At 36.4% G+C, this 21,924-nt stretch overlaps 1 pseudogene; it reads left to right on the forward strand.

Moving 5' to 3' along the window:
- The first annotated feature begins 479 nt into the window (after positions 1–479).
- Positions 480–21,924, forward strand: part of LOC127164166 (NACHT, LRR and PYD domains-containing protein 12-like) — a 443,855-nt pseudogene continuing 422,410 nt past the window's right edge.

Below are 21,924 nucleotides of genomic sequence, written 5' to 3' on the forward strand. Positions count from 1 at the left end.
TGAAGATATTCAGGTGTGTTTGACTAGGAATGGAGCTAAACTAGGCAGGACAGCTGCACTCCAGGACCAGTGTCTATCCCTGCACCGGCTGCTCTAGCGAACAATGGTGGACTGCTGCTTTTCACTCAGTGCTGTGTCTATGCAAATAGGGCAGAGATCATCACTGGTGGGTGGCTCCACTGGAGAGAAATCTAGAATTACCTGTTCAGAGACTGTTCATGATTTATGGGGATTTTTATCATAATAGGCTGGTTGTTTACACACACTGTGGACGCACAACTTTGTTCAAACACCCTATAAAAGTGAATTTTGCATAAAAGGTCTTCTTTAACTGAACATTACCATTAACAAAAGATAAATGGTGAAGAATAAATAATGAACTTGTTTTTAAATCACACAAAGTGCATCTTCACAAACTTGCGAAACAGCTTCCTAAGAAGTTCAGCAGCATTTTCTGAGATTGAACCTTTCATTTTTAATGCAAGCAGAACAGAGTTTAGATGCTGATTGTCATTGTTCTCATTCTCATGTCTCAACTGGCTAAAAGTGACAAACTGGTAACTGCTGACAGGTCAAAAGAAAGGAAAAAGAAAGATCTACAAATACTACCTTTGAGGTGAGTTTCATCTTTCTTTAGTTGTTTTCATGTATGAGTGTCATCTTAAGATGTCATTGCTGTGCTGAAGTCATTTTGATGATTTTATTGAAACCTCTTAATCACGATCAAACAGATTATCAAGAGTGTTTTTGTGGGTGAATTACAGAAAGCTACACATTTTTATATTGTTGGCACATGGTGTGTAATCACTAGATTTATTTATTAGCGAGTGTTCTTTTTCCCTTCAAATAGTATTTTTTATGTATCTTAACTGTAAGAATGAAACTCAGCAGCTTCATGCATCTGGAGACAGTTTTGATTAAATACTATCTCTATAAGGTAATGACTATAACATTCATTCTGTCTACACTGAACAGCATTTCAACTTCATTAACACTCTTTTGCTGAAGTTCCCTGCGGTTCTTATACACAAAAGAGTTAAAAATATAGAAATGCAGAAATAGAAGTAACTGTAAAGAAATGAAGTAAACTAACTTTCTAAGATGTTTTCTCTGAGACTGATTCCTTTAAACCCATTCAGCTGTAAACAGCTAGGCTGTGGGTGTTTGGTTTTGGAAGACTGGCTGTAAGTTTCACACTTGTAAAACAAATGTAAAACTGGTACATTTGTTTTCCTGAAATAGTCCTGTTTAACTGGTTCTTCTGGCTCTTTATTTTTCTGCAGTAGTTTTACAATAGCCAGGTATTAACTCTTTGTGTGGAAAGATAAATGCTTTGCTATAATACATTAAAATTAAATATCAGAAGCATTTGTCTCATTAAGAACATATTGATTATGTCCATATACATTACTCATCCATCCATTAGCATATTCATCTTCTCATCATGTTTTACATACAGTGAAAAGTTCAAATGTTTCTAAACTGCAACACTTCAGTCGTCCAATGTAGCAAAGCTATATTGCAATAGTTGTATCTTGGACTACACAGTGACACAAAAAAGAAAAGGCCTCCTTTCAACATAGAAAACAAACAAACAAAAAAACATACAAAAAAAGTTTTTAAGCAAACACAGGAACACACAGGTTTCGGTTTTCACCCTTATGGTTAGGCAACACTTTAATTTCAAAAAAAAAGATATTTAAATGCAATACATCACAGGAACCAGTCAAATGACAAAAGAATGAACTCAAACCCAAAGACTCGTAAGGTAAGCTAATCATTTCTGTTTCTGGTACAGACTCCATACAGTAGCTTCATCTTATGGGAATGTCAAGTCAAGTCACCTTTATTTATATAGTGCCTTTTACAATTGTAGCGTATCAGAGCGAATCAGACAATTTAAGATTCGATCAGACTAATGTTGAAACACGAGGAGCCGAATTCCATAAAGAGGCCTAAGACAACATGAATGATTGTAAATCCGATCCTAGCACCAGCCAGTCTGAAGCAATTCCACTAGCAGCTTTGAAGCCTTTTGAAGAAGAAACATAGCAACACCACGATCTAAGACAGTGTCTAATTGGTCAAGGCACCATTTGGTATGTGTCCCAACAGCCCAGTTTAAATAATCCGGACACAAACCAATTTTGCTTTTTGCCATTTTTTGGCTCTTAACCATGCTTGTTAGCCACTGCTTTTACCTTTAAGTTTTACGTTCATTAAGCGCTTTTTTGGGCTTTCTGGCTTGCATACCAGCTGCTCCTAAAAACCATGAGGATCATCACACTTCTTTCTTCTGCTTTAGTTTTTTTTTTTTATTTCTGTTGTGAGTTTCATGTTCCAAGTTAAGTTTTGCCACAAGCCGTGTTCCAGACGTCTGTGCCTGCCTAAAACTTCAACCAGCCAACTCCCAACACTTCCAACAGCTACTGAACTTCCAGCCAATCAGCAACTGTGGGAAACCCCTTTTTGCAAAAGACAATAACAAAAGGGATCTCTTTACACAAAGGCAATGCAAGTGCAACCTCCAGATTCTAGCTGAACTGGTGCATTTAAAATACATTTTAAATATAAATAGCCTCATTGAGAAACTCAATGCGAGGGTTATTGATTGATCATTGATGTTTGTTCAGGCCTAAGCAATTGCATATATTGCTATAAACTTGGGATTTCATATTCTTACTCTTCTAAACTCATCCAGAAAGAGAAATGAGCAACGATCTTGACGATCTTGAGAACAGATCTAGGAGGGCTAACCTGCGTATTATCAACATTCCGGAAGGCAGTGAGGATGGAAAAGACCCCATCGGATTCGTGTCTGGGCTGCTGAAAGATTCCATGGAGAACGTGTTTGACAGCCCTCCCGAACTTGAGCGTGCGCATCGTGCACTTCGCCCCAGACTTGGACCAGGGCAACCACCAAGACCATTCATTGTCTGCTTCCACCGATATCAGGAAAAGGAAAGGGCACTTCAGTGGGCCAGGTGACATGATGTTAAATTCAACGGTGTGTCACTACGGTTCTACCAGGATACGAGCACAGCTTTAGCGAAGAAACGCGCCGGTTTCAAAGAAGTTAAACAATCCCTCTATCAGAAAGGTATAAAGTTTCAACTTCTGCATCCTGCCCGTCTTCGTGTGAAATTCGGTGAGGAAACTCACACTTTCGACTTACCTGAGGCTGCTGAGGCTTTTTACAAGACGCGCATTCTTGCACGGGACTAAAGACTGGCTTTGGCCGTAACACACTGACTGCGAAAATTACAAGACACTGTGAATATACTTAAGGCAATGTGGTGATTTATTGTATTATTTTTTTTTTTTTCTATCGCAAATTATCTAACAATTTAAGAAAAGACGTATGTTTCTGTTTATTGCCTTAAAGCACAAAGTGTAGTAATGACGCTATACTGAACTCCAAGTATATACTGTGGCTTGGAATTCCTCAAGAAGGTTGAGAGGAAAAGACTGGATAATCGGGAGCCATGTAAGTTAAATAGGTTTCTGCAGCTTGTTTCAGTTGCGGAAACAAGCATACGGAATATGTTAGGAGGTTTGTGTGTGTGTTATGTTTATCCAAAAAGTGTTGGTAATATTTTGTTTTATGCTATGCTCTCAGAAGAACTTAACAGTGAGGAATCATTTATGTTGCTGATTGCATCTTTGTTCTGTTATTGCCCAGTTAAATTGATATATGCCCATGTTTGATACGGCTGATTCAACAAAATTTTCTGGGGGGTCAAAAGTTAGATTTGTTAGTTGGAATGTTAAAGGCCTAAATGGCCCAACTAAAAGAGGCAGAATTTTTGCATATTTAAAAAAAATAAAATCTGAAATAATATATTTAAAAGAAACCCACCTGCGCATTAGTGATCATCTTAGACTTAGGAAATCATGGGTGGGGCAAATCTTTCACTCTAGTTTTAACTCTAAAGCAAGGGGCACTGCCATTTTGATACACAAAAACATCCAATTTACAGCATTTGCTACTATTGCAGATCCTCAGGGAAGATATGTTATAGTCTCTGGGATGTTATATCAAGTCCCTGTCCTATTAGTTAACGTGTATGCCCCTAACTGGGATGATGTGAGTTTTATTAATAAGCTTGTTTCTTTACTGCCAGACCTAAACTCCCATCTCATGATTTTTGGTGGTGACATAAATTGCATACTGGATCCATCCCTTGACCGCTCTAATCCCAAATCTTTATCCCGCTCTAAGATGGCCCAAGCTCTTTCTACATTCATAGATCAAGTGGGGGCCATTGATCCTTGGCGATTCCTGTTTCCACAGAGTAGAGTATATTCCTATTTCTCACAAGTTCACCACTCCTATTCAAGAATCGATTACTTCTTTATAGATAAATCTCTCCTTTCTTCTGTAGGGCAAATAGAATATTTACCTATTGTGGAATCAGACCATGCTCCTGTGCAATTAGATCTTATTTGCAATTTGAGGTATAATGAACGGCCTTTGTGGAGATTAAATACGTCCTTATTATCAGATCCTGCATTTTGTTCATTCGTAACCACAGCTATAGACAATTTTCTATTACACAACAGGTCAGAATCTATATCAGCTTCTACATTGTGGGAGACACTTAAAGTAGTTATCAGGGGAGAAATAATTTCATATACGTCAACCCTAAATAAAAAAACGTAAACAAAAACTAGATGATTTGATTGATTCTATTAAAAGATTAGATGGCCTATACTCCATGTCCCCCTCACCTGAACTTTATAAGGAAAGGTTGAACTTTCTAGTTCAGTATAATCTTCTATCAACAAATAAAACTGAATGGTGTTTGCTACGTTCTAGAGGATATATATACGAACACGGAGAAAAAGCAGGGTGTCTTTTAGCACACCAATTAAAATCTAAAGCTGCTTCTCAACTTATACCTCAAATTTGCAACAGTGATAATGATTTAATAGTTAATCCAATTGAAATTAATAATACTTCTGAATCCAATTCTGAAATGTTGGAATTTTTAGACAATATAGAGATACCCACCCTGAATTCTGTGAAGAAACCCTATTTGGAGAAACCTATACAAAAAGAATAAATTTTAAGTGCAATTACTTCTATGCAAAACAAAAAAACTCCTGGCCCTGATGGCTACCCAATAGACTTTTTTAAAAAAATTTGCAGATACATTAGCCCCTATTCTTCTTGATATGTTTGAGGATTCTTTGAAAAGGGGTAGCTTGCCACAAACCTTAAATGTAGCAAACATTATTCTTTTGTTAAAACCTGATAAAGATCCCTTGAAATGTAATTCCTACAGACCAATCTCTCTCCTAAATTCTGACATTAAAATCTTGGCAAAAGTCCTTGCTTTACGTTTAGATACAGTTATAGAGAATTTGATTTCAAAAGACCAAACAGGTTTTGTCAATGGTCGCCATTCTTTTAGTAATATCCGGAGATTACTAGGGGTAATCCACTCATCTAAACTTTCTCAGGACCCTGTCCCTCAGGTAGTTGTTTCATTAGACGCTGAAAAAGCGATCGACGGGGTGGAATGGAAATACTTATTTTCTGTGTTGGAAAGATTCGGCTTTGGAACACATTTTCTTTCACTGATTAAGTTATTATACTTTTCCCCTAAAGCATCGCTAATTACAAATAGAGTGCGTTCAGAGTCTTTTCCCCTGTCAAGGGGTACAAGACAAGGATGCCCTCTTAGCCCCTTACTTTTTACTTTAGCCATCGAGCCCCTATCAATAGCATTAAGATGCTCACAGCATTTTACTGGCATTAATAGTTGGGGCATAGAACATAGAGTATCCTTATATGCCGAAGATATGCTGTTGTACCTTTCAGATCCGGTTATAAGTATTCAACAGGTAGTTAGGATATTGAAACAATTTGGCACTTTCTCAGGTTATAAATTGAATTTTTCAAAAAGTATTTGTTTTCCAATAAACAATAACGCTCTCTATATTTCAAATAGTGATATACCTTTTCTGTTGTCTTTATCAGGCTTTAAATATTTAGGGATAAATATCACACAGGGATTCTCTAACCTTTACAAAAAGAACATTGTTCCTTTAATTGACAAGTTAAAACTAGACTTTAAAAAATGGAATTTGCTGTTTCTATCACTTGCAGGTAGAATTAATTGTGTAAAAATGAACATTTTACCAAGGTTCTTATACTTGTTTCAATGTATCCCAGTTTTTCTACCCAAAGCCTTTTTTCAGAATTTAGACAGACTTATCTCATCATTTATATGGGGCGGAAAAGCACCAAGGATTTGGAAGGAGTTTCTCCAAAGACAAAAATCTCAAGGTGGTTTAGCACTTCCTAATTTCAGATATTATTATTGGGCTGCAAATATCTCAAAAGTACTTTATTGGCTTCAGAACTCCAAAGATGTCTGGTGTATTTCAGAGGCTAACTCTTGTAGTTTATCATCCCTTCCAGCTCGAGCCCTATCTAAATTGCCCCTTTGTATTTCATTGTACACTCAATGTCCAGTTGTAGTAAATACCCTTAAGATTTGGTTTCAATTTAGACAATGTTTTGGTTTTAAAGACTTCTCCATAGCCAGCCCTATATGCAAGAATCTTCTATTTCTTCCAACTCAACTGGACTTAGTCTTCAGTCAGTGGCAAAAGTTGGGTTTCGCCAAATTTAGTGATCTGTTCGTTGAGGCCTTTTTTTTGCCCCATTTTCAACTCTCTCTTCAAAATATAATCTGCCAAAATCACACTTGTTTAGATATTTTCAAGTACGTCATCTAATCCAAAAGCATTGTTCCACATATCCCTCTATTCCTCCTAGTACAGGATTGGATAAAGTTTTAAATATTCCCTTACATTTGAAGGGAGTAATTTCTACTATATATAACACTTTAATGTCAATTAAAAATATTAATCTCGACAAAATCCATGCAGAATGGTCAAAGGACTGTTCTTGCATTACTTAAGGTGAACGGCACAACCTCTTGTACTCGCTTAGGTTTAATTCAGTTCAAGGTCCTCAACAGACTTCCTTACAGTAAGGTTAGACTATACAAGATATACACAAATGTTGCTGACACATGTGAGAGATGTCATTCTGCTAAAGCAGATTTGGCTCATATGTTTCGGGCTTGCCCCAGACTGTTTGATTACTGGACAGCTCTATTTAAAATTCTGTCTGAGGCATACATTAAGGATATTAGGCCTAGTTTTGAAATGGCTGTTTTTGGAGTACCTGAGCAAAGTAATACAGTAATGTCCAAAAATTGTCAAGACGCTTGCGCTTAAGAGAAGAATATTGCTTGATTGGAAATCAAGTAAACCACCTTTAGTTTCACTCTGGCTTAGTGATGTGATGCTTTTTTTTTTTGAAATTGGAAAAGATAAAATATTCTCTTAGAGGATCAACTAAACGTTTTTATTTAGTATGGTCTCCATTGTTGTCATATTTTGAAAAGGACGCAACTCTCCCCCCAAACTAAAACTAAAATTAACAGTGTAACTAAAAAGGCCTGTGCGCACTGTAATGGTTAACACATTCAGACATAATGGGCTTACAATGATGTCAAGTATTTCCCCATTGTTTGTAATATCATAACTTTGTGATTTTGTTCTCTATTTTGGAATTTGTTCTTATTTATTAAGAGAACTTCCCTTCCCTTTCTTTTTTTTTTTTTTTTTTGGTATGTCTGTGTGTTCTTTGGGATGGGTTGTGGGAAAGGGAGAAAAATTGTAAAATCAAGAGGAGCCTTGTTAAAAATCTGTGTATGTAGTATGCCACTTTGTTTTTCCTTCAATAAAAAAAAAAGAAGATAAGTTTATATGTCTTAGATTTATCCAATAAAGACTTATTTATATTGAAAAGAGAAGTATCTTGTGTTTTGTGTGCTTACAAGTTAATGTCTTAAACTGCCGACCTTGTTACCTTGCTAATAAATAGTGGTTTTACTAAGTTTTGGATATTAATATCCATTGCAGAGTTGATGTTATATGTCTCGTTCAATGTGATCAACATTGTGTCAGTAGATGTATGTCTTTCTTCTTCCCATACTTGCTATTCTCATGCACTGACATATTCGTTAAACTGGAAATTGCTGGAATTGCAATTTCAGAATATTTCACAATTCTGACGTTTTTTAGAAACTGAGAGTTTATATCTCACAATTCTAACTTTTTTCTCAAGAGTTGCGAGATTAACTCACGAGTTATAAAGTCAAAATTGCATGATATATAGACAGAATTATGTGATAAAAAGTTAGAATTGTTTGTTGGTGCCAAAAGCCTTGTGGGCAGCGCACCGACATGTAGTGCCACTTTGTTTCCTGTCATTGCTGTACTGTCCTATCAAAAATAAATGCAAAAATGTTAATGAAATGAATGAAAATCTTAAAAAAAAAGAAAGTTAGAATTGTCTCATATAAACTCACAATTGTCAGAAAAAAGTCAGAATTGTGAGAAAACATCTGGGTTACGACTGTAGGGAAAAGGGCACTGCATCGGAGCCCTGTGGAAATGCCTCTGCATGATTGCGTCGTGAAGTACATGTGAAATCAGTCCAATGGCATGACAGAATGTCATAGGTGGCTGACATCAAAACTAAGTATGTATGAAGCCAGCCCAAACGGAAACAAAAATAGCTTTAAAAAACTAAAGTCGCTGACAGGCACAAAGGAACAGTCACAACCTAGACGTTCCCTTTTGAGGGAACTCATGCTGCATCGGAGTGCTGTGGGAATGATATACGCACGCTGCCATATTGACAAGTGCCTGTCCAGTGTGAAATCATAGAAGAGCAGCACTAGGATGACAGCACTCTGGACCCAGGTGTGGAGTACGTATCCAGGTTATAAAACCTTACAAATGTGTGTGGAGAGGACCAGCCCTCTGCATCACAAACTTCTTGAAGTTTAGCTCCATATGAGGAGCTGGCTTTTTGAACGCCACTGCCTGCTTGTTAGCTTCCAGAAACCTATCAACGACTGTGTTCACTGCGCTGCTGAACAGGCCAGAAGGAGACAGTGGGGCATCCAGTAAGACGTTCGTATCTTTGTCTTTTATGGATGACAGATTTAGCCATCTCCTTAGTGGCCCTGAGAGACAAATCTGTTTTTCAACGGAGTTTGCAATCACCCTGCCCTAATGTAGGTCTCCAAGCAAATCAGCCTGGTTGGCCTGCAGCAGGGACATGGTGTGAAGGCATACTGCAGCCTGACCAGCCGCTGAATATGCTTTACCCACCAAAGCTGGCGTGGTTCTGACCGGCTTCATTTGCATGTGCATCTTTTTAGTAAAGCCGGTTCTGTGATCAGTAGTAAATCTCAATCACATGCTTTCAGATGGAGCAGCATTTACTACACCAAGCTGTAGTTTACTGACAAGGTATGCAAAACCGCTTACATACATCACAGACTGATTTAATCGCTTGATTATGAAATCGTCCTGCGATTATGAAAGCTGTTTGCGTCTGTAAAATATGGCTCTGTGTAGTAAATGCTGCTCCATCTAAAAGCACCACATTTCATTTAACATTTTTTATTTTACTCCAAACTCACTTTATAACATCAGTAGAGTGTTTGAAATAAATCCTTCTGTGAGATGATGTGGCTTCTTACACAGAATAAGGCATGCAACATATTTCATAGCCTTTATCACTGTTTAGAATACTATGTCGATTAGCATTGCATTATTATATACTTTATTATAATAAAAATTAGGGTAACGCTTTCTATGAAGTCCATATTTATAATACATTATAAGGGTATTGTTAAGGCATTATAATGAATCCATAATGCATTATAAAAATCCTTAAACAACAAAAACAAATCCCGCACACTACAGAAATATGCAAAACGTATAAAAAAAAAGTTAATTTACAACGTCATTTATTGGTGTGGAACACATTGAAACTAAGTCAGCCAACACTCAAAAAATGGCCTGACATTGCCCGATGCCTGCCCACAGGCTTAGTGTGTTCAAGACTTTAACTTGTGATTTAGCTATGATTCTCTTACTCTCACCTAAAATCAAAACGTTACATGGTTCCAAGTTTTCCCATAGAGTATAATTCTATAATGAGAATATGATACATTTTACTAAGAATTGTGTGACATCAACACTTCGAAAAATAATTTTCATTCACATATATGGGCCGATGGAAATTTCTGTGGGTGATTTACTGAAAATGTGCACACTGAAGAACACAGACACAATCTTATTTAAATAATAACCCAATAACACAATCTACCAAAAGCAATTCAAATTACCACCTGCTTTAAGATATCCTTTTTTAGGTGTTATATGCTGCAAATACAAGTGAATTGATGAGCACAAATCTTAGCAAATCGCATTGCATGATTCATTTAAATACTCTTCTCCCATTAATTTAATGATTAAATAAGAAACTTAATTAATTTTCAAAATTAATTTTCAAAAAGGTGTTTCAAAAATAACTGTCCACGCCTTTTCAGTGCTAATTTCTTACTGCATCTCTTTAAATAAATCTGTGTTCTCTATCCCTTACTCAAACGCTGACTTTAACTGTAAAGTTAACATTTTTTTCTGCTATCTTAAGAAATAATAATATGTAGTAAAGCATTTGATTATCAGTAACAGGCTGAATGTTTGTTTGTTTGTTTGTTTTTTTTCTGAATGAAACCTGGTTAGATATTAAATGTATGAATCACTCCATCCTCTTCAGTTAAATGCTATATGCACCCACGTTTAAATACCAACATATTTATGTACAGTATAGGACCATCATGTTTACAGAATTGCTGTTTTGAAAGTTGTATTGCTAGTGTGGCAAGACAAATCTTTTTCTTCTTGTCCAACAGAAGAGAATCCATGACAGAATACAATGTCTGTTTCACCTCAGCTTCTGGAGATACTAGAGGATCTAGACAGTAAAAAACTCAAAGGTAACCACATCTGCAAGATAGCATTAGATGAATTTCAATGCAAAACAGTCAGTAAACAACCTCTAGATTAGTACATGCAGGATTTGAAAAAAAGTGTGCATATGGACTGTCCATTACGACATGTAGGCATTTTTATAGTTATGTACACAATAATAATCTTTTACATTGTAATCAGATCATTTTTAATATTTGGCAATTGGCATGTTTGTGTGCTTCTGCACGTCCCTGTGTGTGTAATATTATGTAGCTACATATTACTAATAATACACATAATTTAGAGAAAACAAGTTGACAAAAAGATTGAATCCAGTATTTGGTGATAAAATAGCATAACAAGTGATTTATAAGCCTTTTTTTGTTTGTTTGTTTTTTTGTAGACCATGTCATTTTTACCGGGAACACCACAGGTGTGACTTCATACCATTTTGCACAAAATAAAACAGCTTCAGGTTAAACATTAAAGCACACAAGTGTTATAAACAGCGCAACTTTTTATTATATTTTATTTACAACTGACAAATTTATCATGCAAACCTGTTGTAGAAGACTTGTAGTAACCTTTTAAATAGCATAATAGGGGCCCTTTAAGAAAATGAATTAAGTTGTTTATATATGATAAATTGGTTTAAGAAACATAAATCTATCTCTTTTACATTCACACAGTTGACAAAGCTCCAGGACAGATTAACAGCAGTGCTGAGACTGGAGTCAGTGTCAACATGAAAGCTGAAACAGGTGCAACTTTAAATGCTCGTTTATTGACTGGAAACACCTTCACAGGACAAGTAAACTTTTACAACTTAACTGATACAGGAAAAGGTACATCATTATGACAAAACACACTTCTAATACTAACACTTTAGTAACGACTGGTTATTTTTCAACCTCATATTTTAATCAGACACACAATTTAATACCATTTTTACTTAATATTTATCTGTATATTCAGTTCATTTCTATCATTCGTTATGCATCTTTTCTTATCTTATGCATCTGCTCGCAGATCAACTAAAATGCTCAGAGACAGCAGAGAAGCCAAGAGAAGAACAAGGTAAACCAACATTAACATAGCAATAAAACTCAGAGAGAGCAAGGTGATACAACATTGTTTTACAGCTATAAAATAATATATACTAACATCCAAGTTAATGGAAGTAAATTAATCACAAAAAATGCATGTTAAACTGCACTAATTGAAAAAAGCAGTACAAGCGGGTCTTCATGAAGACCAAAGCAAAAGGTAGAGAGAGTCATTCATTCAGAAAGCCCGATTTACAGAAATGAAACATGCAATAAATAAATGTTTTGATTGTCAGAGCCAGCATATATCCAGAAAAAGCTGAATAAGACACAAAAGCTAGTTGAGATAGTGTCTTAACTCTATCAGAGGCAGGTCACAGTTGTGGCCATAGGGACACACGTCTCCATTCCCTCCATCAGGAACAAGGGTTACCATATGTAAACGAGATGTTTCCTTTCTGTTGGTCTCTTCGATGTGTGTTGAAAACAGCATCTCTAGTGAACTGCGTCACGACTTAGCGGTCCAATGCTGGCAAGTGAGCATGCCAGAAACACTAGAACCGGGGGTCGTTGTATACCTAAAACTGCGAGCCGGGAAAAATGTACCCACGCACATGACTATTATTTTGATATGAGTAAAATACTTATTATGTCACTGTATTGTGCCACTGTTTTCACAAAATATATGTCTAGAGCAGGGGTGGCAAACGTTGGTCCTGGAGAGCCACAGCCCTGCATAGTTTTGCTTCAACCCTAATCAAACGCACCTGCAGCTAATCAAGGTCTGAAGGGTTGAGTTTTAATCAGGGTTGGAGCTGAACTCTGCAGGGCTGATGTTTTCCACCCCTGGTCTAGAGTCTTAAAATGATATTTTTTAGTCATCAACTATGTTTTTATCCTGTTGTTTTATGTTCAAGGATATTTTAAGCAGGCTACTCTAATTACTTTGCTTGACGTTGAATATTAGCTAAAACAGCCTGCAGTGACAATAAGAATTAGGAGGAAATTTATACATATTTGAGTGGTGTAATATTATAATGAAATGTTTTTCTTCATGTATTAAGGTAACCCATGTTATTTAATTTAGCCCAAAATACCCTGAATAAACAATAATGAGCAATAGGCTAATTCACCATACTGCATAAGAGGTATGATTCAACGACAAATTCAAGCACACAGTTTTACCTAATTATTATAAATTTGTTTAGTTATATCATGTATCGTTGATTTGAATAAGAAAACTACATCAATACAATTGGAGTAATTATTAAAATTGTTTTATTCATGACATAGATCAGAAATATTTTTTTTTCTGGAAACAGCCAGAATAAAATAAATAGAACTATAGTGAACAATAAACAATAAAACTGCAAAACAAAAATGAGTTATTGTATTAATTTGTATTGTATTGCATTGTGCCTTCACCATGCACGTAATTGTCCTCGGCTGATCGGGACTGTGCAGCACATCCGTATGCGGTGCCACTTTTACTTTGGATGCCATCCTCAGGTCCTAGGCCAGCTGTAGGATGAAGTCCACTCTTGACTCACCTTCTGTAACTCATATAGTAATCGCCCTGTCCTGGAGAATAGGCTAAGTTGCTTTAATTTTTCTGGGAGGCTTTGGATTGCTGTCAGATGACCCGTCGAATGCTGAGCCGACCCAGGACACATTTACCCATGATATTTCTTTTATCCATTGTGACAAAAACTGATTACGACGATCTCAGTGGGCATTGCCTAGTAACATAGAATGCTAAAACATAAGCTGCGCAGAAATTAAAACCTGAACATAAAGGCATATGTGGATAAATTTGACCCGCTGGCACTTATGGTATAAATGCCACTTTTTTTTTTATCTGTTTTTTTACAAACAAATTTTAACAACAGGGTATTATATATAATACAATTTTAGTAAAAGTCAATGACTAGGAGACTAGAATGTTTTATTGAAAATCTGTTATGTGCTTTTAAATAACTAAATAACTTTTAATTAAATTTTACCCCTTGGTGGTTCTAGTGTTAAACCTGGATCCAAAAAAGTGCAATTATTATGGGAATGAAACTAAAGCAAGCTCTATACTCTACCATTCATTTGAGTTTCTACAACTCTGGAAGAGATCATCTCCATGCAGAGATTACAAAATTGGGTGGAATTGGGTGTAAATCCAGGGGAGATGGTCTGCCCTGAGACTGATAGGTCAGATGATTGACATTCACTATCCAGTGGGCCATTCTCATCCGGACTAATAAGTACTTGTTTCGAACCCAAGGATGATGCCTCTTCATGGCAAAAAGCACTGTCAACAAATCCAATTTATATGCCAATGCAGCTGAGGGACTTTATACTGCATATCTGTGGCACACGGCACCCCAGCTTATCTTAGAGGCATTTGTTATTGCAACAACACACAGGCCCCTAACAATATAGGATCGGTCTAAGACGCTGCCTTGTAACTGGTACACGGTGAGCCTTATGGTGCCATGCCCATTTGCGGACTAGGTTGTACAGCCCATGCTAAAGCAGTGTAATGTGCATCAACCCGCACTCACATCTGAGGGACATCAGTGTAACCCCATGCTGCCCCACCATCAAGGGTGATGAGAACGAAGAAGCCGTTATATCGTGTTCTAGAAGAAAAAAGTGCCTTTCATGATTTTGTCAGCTCTTCATGCACTCCTCATGAAAAACTGAACTGTCTCAAACCTAAACTGAACTGAACTGTCAATCTGCCCAAATCTTCACATGTTTGATAAGAGTCCTGGCCTGAAGACTTGTAAAGGCCAATATTCAGTTATGATCATAGCACCATCATTTGCAACAGGAAATATCATGCTTTACACCAAGTCAAACATACCATGTTCAATCTGCACCAAACTTCACGTTTGATGAAAGTTCTGGTTTGAAGACATCTACACGGCAATATTCAGTTTTAGTTATAGCACCACCAGCTACCAGCAAGAAGTTTGGCACATCTAAATGACTGATATATTAATTCTATATTTACCATTTTAAATGCATATTGCTCACCCTTCCCTGTTTTTATAAGCCACCGGGTGGCGGTGAGCCAGGATGCGAGGGCCTTTTCAAGACTGTTTGCAGCTTTAATTATTTATTATTATTATTATATTTTATATGTATTTACTTACTCTTTGCTGTTTTTTTTTATCTCTAAGGCTCAGTGACAGAGGACAGTAAAGCTGCTCTTCATAATTACACAGAGAAACTGAAAAACAAATTAAAACAGGACTGTGAGCGGATATTGCTCGGTAATTCACAGACAGGTCATCAGAAATACCTAAACGATATTTACACTGATCTATATGTAGTGCAGAATGAGACTGGAGGTAGAGTGAATGACCATGAAGTGAGACAGATCGAACTGAATCTCAAACAGTCTGACTGCAAGGATACACCAATCGAGTGCAATAACATTTTCAAAGACCATATGGGTCGAAAAAACAGAAAGGTGCTGACAATGGGGATCGCAGGGGTGGGAAAAACAGTCTCTGTTAGTAAATTTATCCTTGACTGGGCTGAAGAAAAAGAAAATCAGGATATATCCTTAATTTTTCCTCTGCCGTTCCGTGAACTAAATCTGATCAAACAGGAATTAAGTTGCTAACTGCTTTACAAATTCTGCTTCAGCAGTCCTGAACAACTGCCCTCTCTTCCTGAAGGTGATGGTAAGGTCATGTTCATCTTTGATGGGCTAGATGAATGTCGCTTCCCTTTGAGCTTTAAAGAAAATGACAGAATCACAGGTGTTCACGAAAAAACAACACTGAGTAAGATGATTACAAGCCTGATCAAGAGACATCTGGTTCCCTCTGCTCTCATCTGGATCACATCCAGACCAGCAGCAGCCAGTCTGATACCCCGAAACTACATTGACCAGGTAACAGAGGTGCGAGGGTTTAACGATGAGCAAAAAGAGAAATACTTCAATAAAAACAGCAATCCTGAGGTTGCTAGAACCATCATCCGTCACATCAGGAAAATCAGGAGCCTGCACATCATGTGCCACATCCCGGTCTTCTGCTGGATGACTCTAAATGTTCTTGAGCCTCTACTGGCTCAAAAGGGCAATGACAAAATGCCAACAACTCTCACAGGGATGTACATACACTTCTTAATTTCTCAGCAGCAAAAGATGGTAGAAAAATACTGTGATGACCCTATACCCAAAGACAATGCAATGTCTTTTGATCAGATTATTCTAAAGCTTGGGGAACTGGCCTTTAAACAGCTAGAGAAAGGACATCTGATTTTCTACAAAGAAGATCTTGAGGAGTGTGGTTTAGATGTCAGTGATGGGTCTGTGTTTTCTGGGTTATGCACTCAGATGTTTCAGAAGGCTGTTTCAACAAGAAATGTTTACAGCTTTGTACATCTCAGCATCCAAGAGTTCCTTGCTGGTCTCTATGTGTTTTTGATTTACAAAGATAAGAAAGCAAACCCATTTCTTCAATCCTGGAAAGACGTTGTTGCATGGAAATTCTCCAAAAAGTCACTGTTTCACCTTCATAAGGCTGCGATCAACAAGGCCTTACAAAGTGAGAATGGACACCTTGACCTTTTTCTCCGGTTCCTCTTGGGACTTTCACTGGAGTCTAATCAGAGTGACCTCAAGGAACTCCTGCCAAAACTGAAGCTGGAAACAGAGAGCATTAAATTCACTGCTGAATATATCAGAAAAACAATAGAGAATCAGAACTCAGTAGAGAGGACCATCAATCTCTTCTACTGTCTGAGTGAACTGAAAGATGAATTCGTAGAGGAAATCCAGAAGAATTTCAGAACGGGAAATCTTTCAGAAGAGAACCTGTCCTCTGCTCAATGGTCTGGTCTGGTGTTTGTGCTCCTGATATCAGAAGAAACACAAGAAATCTTTGAGCTGCAGAAATACAGAAGATCTGATGAAGCACTGATGAGACTGCTGCCAGTTATCAAAAACACCAAAAGAGCACTGTGAGAGTCTTCTTTACATTCATTTATATAAACTGTTATTGGGTTTTATTTTACATGGGAAGACTTGTTGGCCAAGATTGTTTGGAAAAAATAATACATGTAAATATATAATTTTGTGTAATTACATTAAATGTTGAAAAAAAATCTCCACTATTATAGCCTTTATGTATAGTGCATTGTATGGTCTCACAAATAACAATAACTACAGTTAAAATACATTGTAATACTATACAGCTTTATACAGTATAATGCATTAAAACAAATGACAAACAACCATTCTCAGAATCTGCCAAAATTATAATGCATTTTAACTTTGGTTACAATTATTTATGAAGAGGTATAATGAGTGACGATGTACAATATTAATACCTTTATAATGCATTATACATTAGGGCTTTGAGTAAATTCTTAAGTTCAGTAATTACAAAATAGATCTGGGCTAGTATATATAACACTTTTTAAAATAAATTTAAGGGTCGAATTTTCTTAGTTACAAGTAAGACTATTTCATTATTTGTTCTTCCCACAGGCTATGTAACTGTAATCTCACTAGAAAATCCTGTCAAAGTTTGTCTTCATCTCTGCAATCATCAAACTCTCCTCTGAGAGAGCTGGACCTAAGTTGTAATGACCTGCAGGATTCTGGTCTGGAACTTCTCTCTGATGGACTGAAGAGTCCAAACTGTCAGCTAGAGATACTGAGGTTTAAGATTTAAATATTTTCATTGTTTTTCTTTTTCCTGTTAATTATTAAACATCACACTGCTATGATTCATAATGTATGCAATTTTTTTAGACTGTCCTTCTGTAGCCTCACAGCTCAGTGCTGTGAAAGTTTGTCATCAGCTCTACTTTCATCTGTCCTGGGAGAGCTGGATCTGAGTAACAATGATCTGCAGGATTCTGGAGTGAAGCTTCTCTCTGATGGACTGAAGAGCTTACAATGTCAGCTAAAAATACTGAGGTAATTGTTTTTTTGTTTGTTTGTTTTTGTTTTTTCATAAAATAAATAGCGAAATGCTACATAAATAAAATGACAATTCAATTTTGTTATCATACTGTTCTCAATGGAATGCCAGAACAAGAGACAAAATGTTTTTATTTATACAGATGTTAATTTTTTTTTTTTTTACTTGAGAAGTATGACCCTATGATGAGAACATGATATGCCGTACTGTTATCAAAGTGCAAAGGTTATATAAACATACAGTCTAAAGAGTTTCAAAAAGAAAGATTTGAGAGTGTTTCAGAGTTAAGTGCAGCATTACATGAGCAACTCAAAGTGTCTTACAGTGGCTTGGTTTACAGTTGCTACTAAAAGAAAATCTGTGTTTTAACGTTTGAAAGCAAATTATTAAATACACAATTTTTTAATTGTTGTGGAAACATATAAAATACCAATATGTTGAAAAAGTTTATTAAGGTAACAGAGTTTAATAAGAGTACATTTCTCCACACTTCCAGAATAAAGCAATAATGTATGAAGCCATTGTTTGCAGTGATTTTTGAATAGCTAAGAGGCATTGTTGTTTGGGAATTAGCCCTTCCAAAATCACAGTAAACCACAGCGACATGAGCCTTATTGTTTTTACAAAACTGTTATCACACAATACAAATAACCAATAACATGTATTAATATGTTCCTTTTTTAAGTAAATCACACACACACACACAAATAAATAAAATAAACATGCACTGGCCATAAACAGCAACAGAAAGATTCTAGATATTCTAGAGCTCCAACAAAAACAGACAAAGAACTGTTCTCATGCATTGTCAATTATCTATTTATTTTTAAAACACAATATAACACAATATTTCCACTCATACACAGATTTGCTTAACCCTAAATGTGAAAATGTTGATTTTATGTGTATAGTTTAAACCAGGAGTTCACAAAACATCTTAAGGCTAAATGTAGCTCCTAAATCATGGATTTAGGAGAAACTTAAAAAGAAAGGGTGTGTCAGTCCTAAATTTAGGATTGCTACATTTTTGCTTTAGGAATATTTCACAAAGCATTTTAGCATTAAAAACTAAATCTGTGATAAGTTTGGAGTAGTCAAGAGGACTCCTGAGTCACTAAGACCTAATAACAAACAATCCTAAAATAGCTGTTGCCGGCAATCCACCTCAGCAGTCTGCCCACAGACACTGTACACCATTGAGGCAATAAGCGATAGAGGCGTAAGTGCTAAGCCTATTTTACCTTAAATGCAATAAAAAATAATAATAATAGTATAGATTTTAATCTGTGATGACATAACGAAGATGAAAAATACATTGTAGGAAAAATAATATATGGTCTTTGCCGATAATCTTGTAGGCAGCTTGGGCAACATAAGTTCAAATTCTGGTTCATGGTACATTTTATCTTACCACTAAGAGTTCTCCTAAATAGTTAAGAGTTTTCAGCAACATTTTCTATGAAACTTTCTAATATATTTATAATACATTATAAGGGTATTATTAAGGCATTATAATGAATGCATAATGCATTATAAGAAACCACATAATATATAATCTCATTAATAAATATAACAATTATAATACATTGTAATACATATTTGTGGTAACTTTCAAGAGTATGATTATTTATAATGCACAATGAACACCATATTAAATCTACCTATATATAAATTAATCTATTGACTGTATGATACTACATGTAAACTAACTCTCATTAGAGTATTAGTAGACTTAGGTTAAGGTTAGGGTAGGTAGAATGTTACTTATAACCAGCTGTCAAAAGTGTACTATCAAAATAATCAAACTGATATTACATACTGCACATTCATCTGATCTGATATCTGATCTTATGGTTGTTTGAAATATATATGCATATATTTAATGGGTATTAATATTACTTATAAGTGGCCTTTGTCTGCTTTAAGATTATATTGGCTTAATATGAAGTAGGAGGTAATTCCAGAGTGTCGCCACTATGTTTATACATACGTAAAAGGAGGGAAATTGTGTCACTAAATATCTTAATGGGGTGGTTGACTGGGTTTTTTCTAGGCTTGATGTGTTTATGGGGTGCAGTCTAACATGTGTTTAATGCCTCGTATTTAAAAAAAAATAAACATAATTTACCTTTATTCTACACTGCTCTGTCCCTTCTCCAATAAACAATCTGATGATTTTGTAACATTCAAAAAATAAGAAGTAAAGTAAAGAGACCAAAAGGTTCTTAACTGGACAAGATAAATATATTTGGGCATTAATAGCTGAGGAGACCAAAGCACACACAACCTTAATAAATACAAATGACACTTTTATTCTTATACAATAATACAGACATTAAAACCTCAAGAGGGCAGGGCAGCAGGTTAAGGTGGTTGTCACAAGAATACTTCAATTACTAACGTATTTGGCAAATTACCTATAACCAGTATGCAATCAACGAGCAGGAAGGTATTTAGCAGAGGGCTTCAACATCTTAAAATTAGTTCATGTGCCCACCAATTATACACAATTTCATTACACAGCAAACACCAGGGGTACCAAAATCTAAAAGTGCATCAGTTACATTACACACATCTATACACACCAAAGAAGATCACTCAATATATGCTAAGACCACTCTGGCTAACTACTTAGCAGTCGTCAATATAAAACAATATGAAAATGGCACCTGAATGATTGTAACCTGACCTAATACCCCCTACACACACACAAATACAAATACAAGTGCCGGGGGAACCGATAATAATTCACAATAAACCAGGACTCCCTGGTGAAAAAAACAATTAATAGATAGAGGAGTCAACTTCAGGTAGGGAAACCCAAAACTACCAACTATCCCTTCCAATCGCATCACGGAAAAAACATCTAGCCCACGTCCTGGCACAGTAGCCTCAGCAAGAAGCTCAGCAGCCCTCACATACAAAAATCAACCCAAACAACAACAGGCCTCATACCTTTATCAATTCCATTAGAAATGCAACACAGGTGTTTGTCTCTTTGCCCTAATGAGACGTAAGGAAACTACTACAGGCGCTCCCCTTGCCTAAACTGAAGGGCTTACAGTTTCCTAGTTTTGTGAAGCCCCTCCCTTGTAATATAGGTGAAGCGGCCACTCTAGTTAATGCTTTTGTTTATACCCACCACGCTGCAGGTACACCACACACTGACTAAAATTCAAAAAGTGAAAAAGCATAATAGCACCCATTTTAAGCTTCATGCATGTCTTTGTAAAGATATCTTACATTTTTAAAGGAAAACATTGTCGTTTTTCACCATTTTCACTCACTGTGGAACCACTTAAGCCCACCTTATGTGTTTCAATGAGGAATCCCTCTAATTACAAACTTTTGTCAATTTTCTGAGTTAAAGTGTTTAATAAGTTCTTTGTGTGCTTTTACTCTACTAACATTTTACCTTATCTACTACCTTAATTTACTATATTTAGATATTTAGGCCCACAAATTACACACTGTGTAGCATCATTATATAATGGGTGTTTGGGCTAACCATGAGGGCACAGTTAAAAAAAAAAGGTTCTACCGAAACAGTTTGGAGTGGACATAAAATCTTTTCAGAAGTGAGTGAAGGCCAAGAACAGAGTTTATGCTCATCAGGGATGGGATACAGAATCCAGTTAGGATGTTGCGTATAGTAGTAGGCCCTGAAGAGGCTTGTTTGACAGAACAGTCTGATGAAAGCCTTAAGCCTTATATTCTTCCTCCAAAAAGAAATATCAGGTTCTATAACCCTTCATAGGTTTTTTTTTTTTGTATGTTTTGTTTTTTAAAGGATAGAGGGTTGCATTCCATTATATATCTGTAACAGAGGGACGGGAGACGAGCGGATCCATCTGCATACTTTTATTAAAAGGACGAGACATAGACATGGTCAGGCAGGCAGAATCAAACAACGGCAGACAGGAGTATGGACGGCGAGACGAGTAATCCGTGACAGACGAGGGTCAGTCCAGCGGCGAACGATATCCGAATGAGGGCTAGGCAAAGAGTAATCCGATAAGACAGGCGAGGGGTTTCAAAGGCAGGCAGCAAGAAACTAGATACAGGATACAAGGAAACGC

This window comes from Labeo rohita, chromosome 4 (assembly GCF_022985175.1).
Source record: "Labeo rohita strain BAU-BD-2019 chromosome 4, IGBB_LRoh.1.0, whole genome shotgun sequence".
Classification (NCBI taxonomy): domain Eukaryota; kingdom Metazoa; phylum Chordata; class Actinopteri; order Cypriniformes; family Cyprinidae; genus Labeo; species Labeo rohita.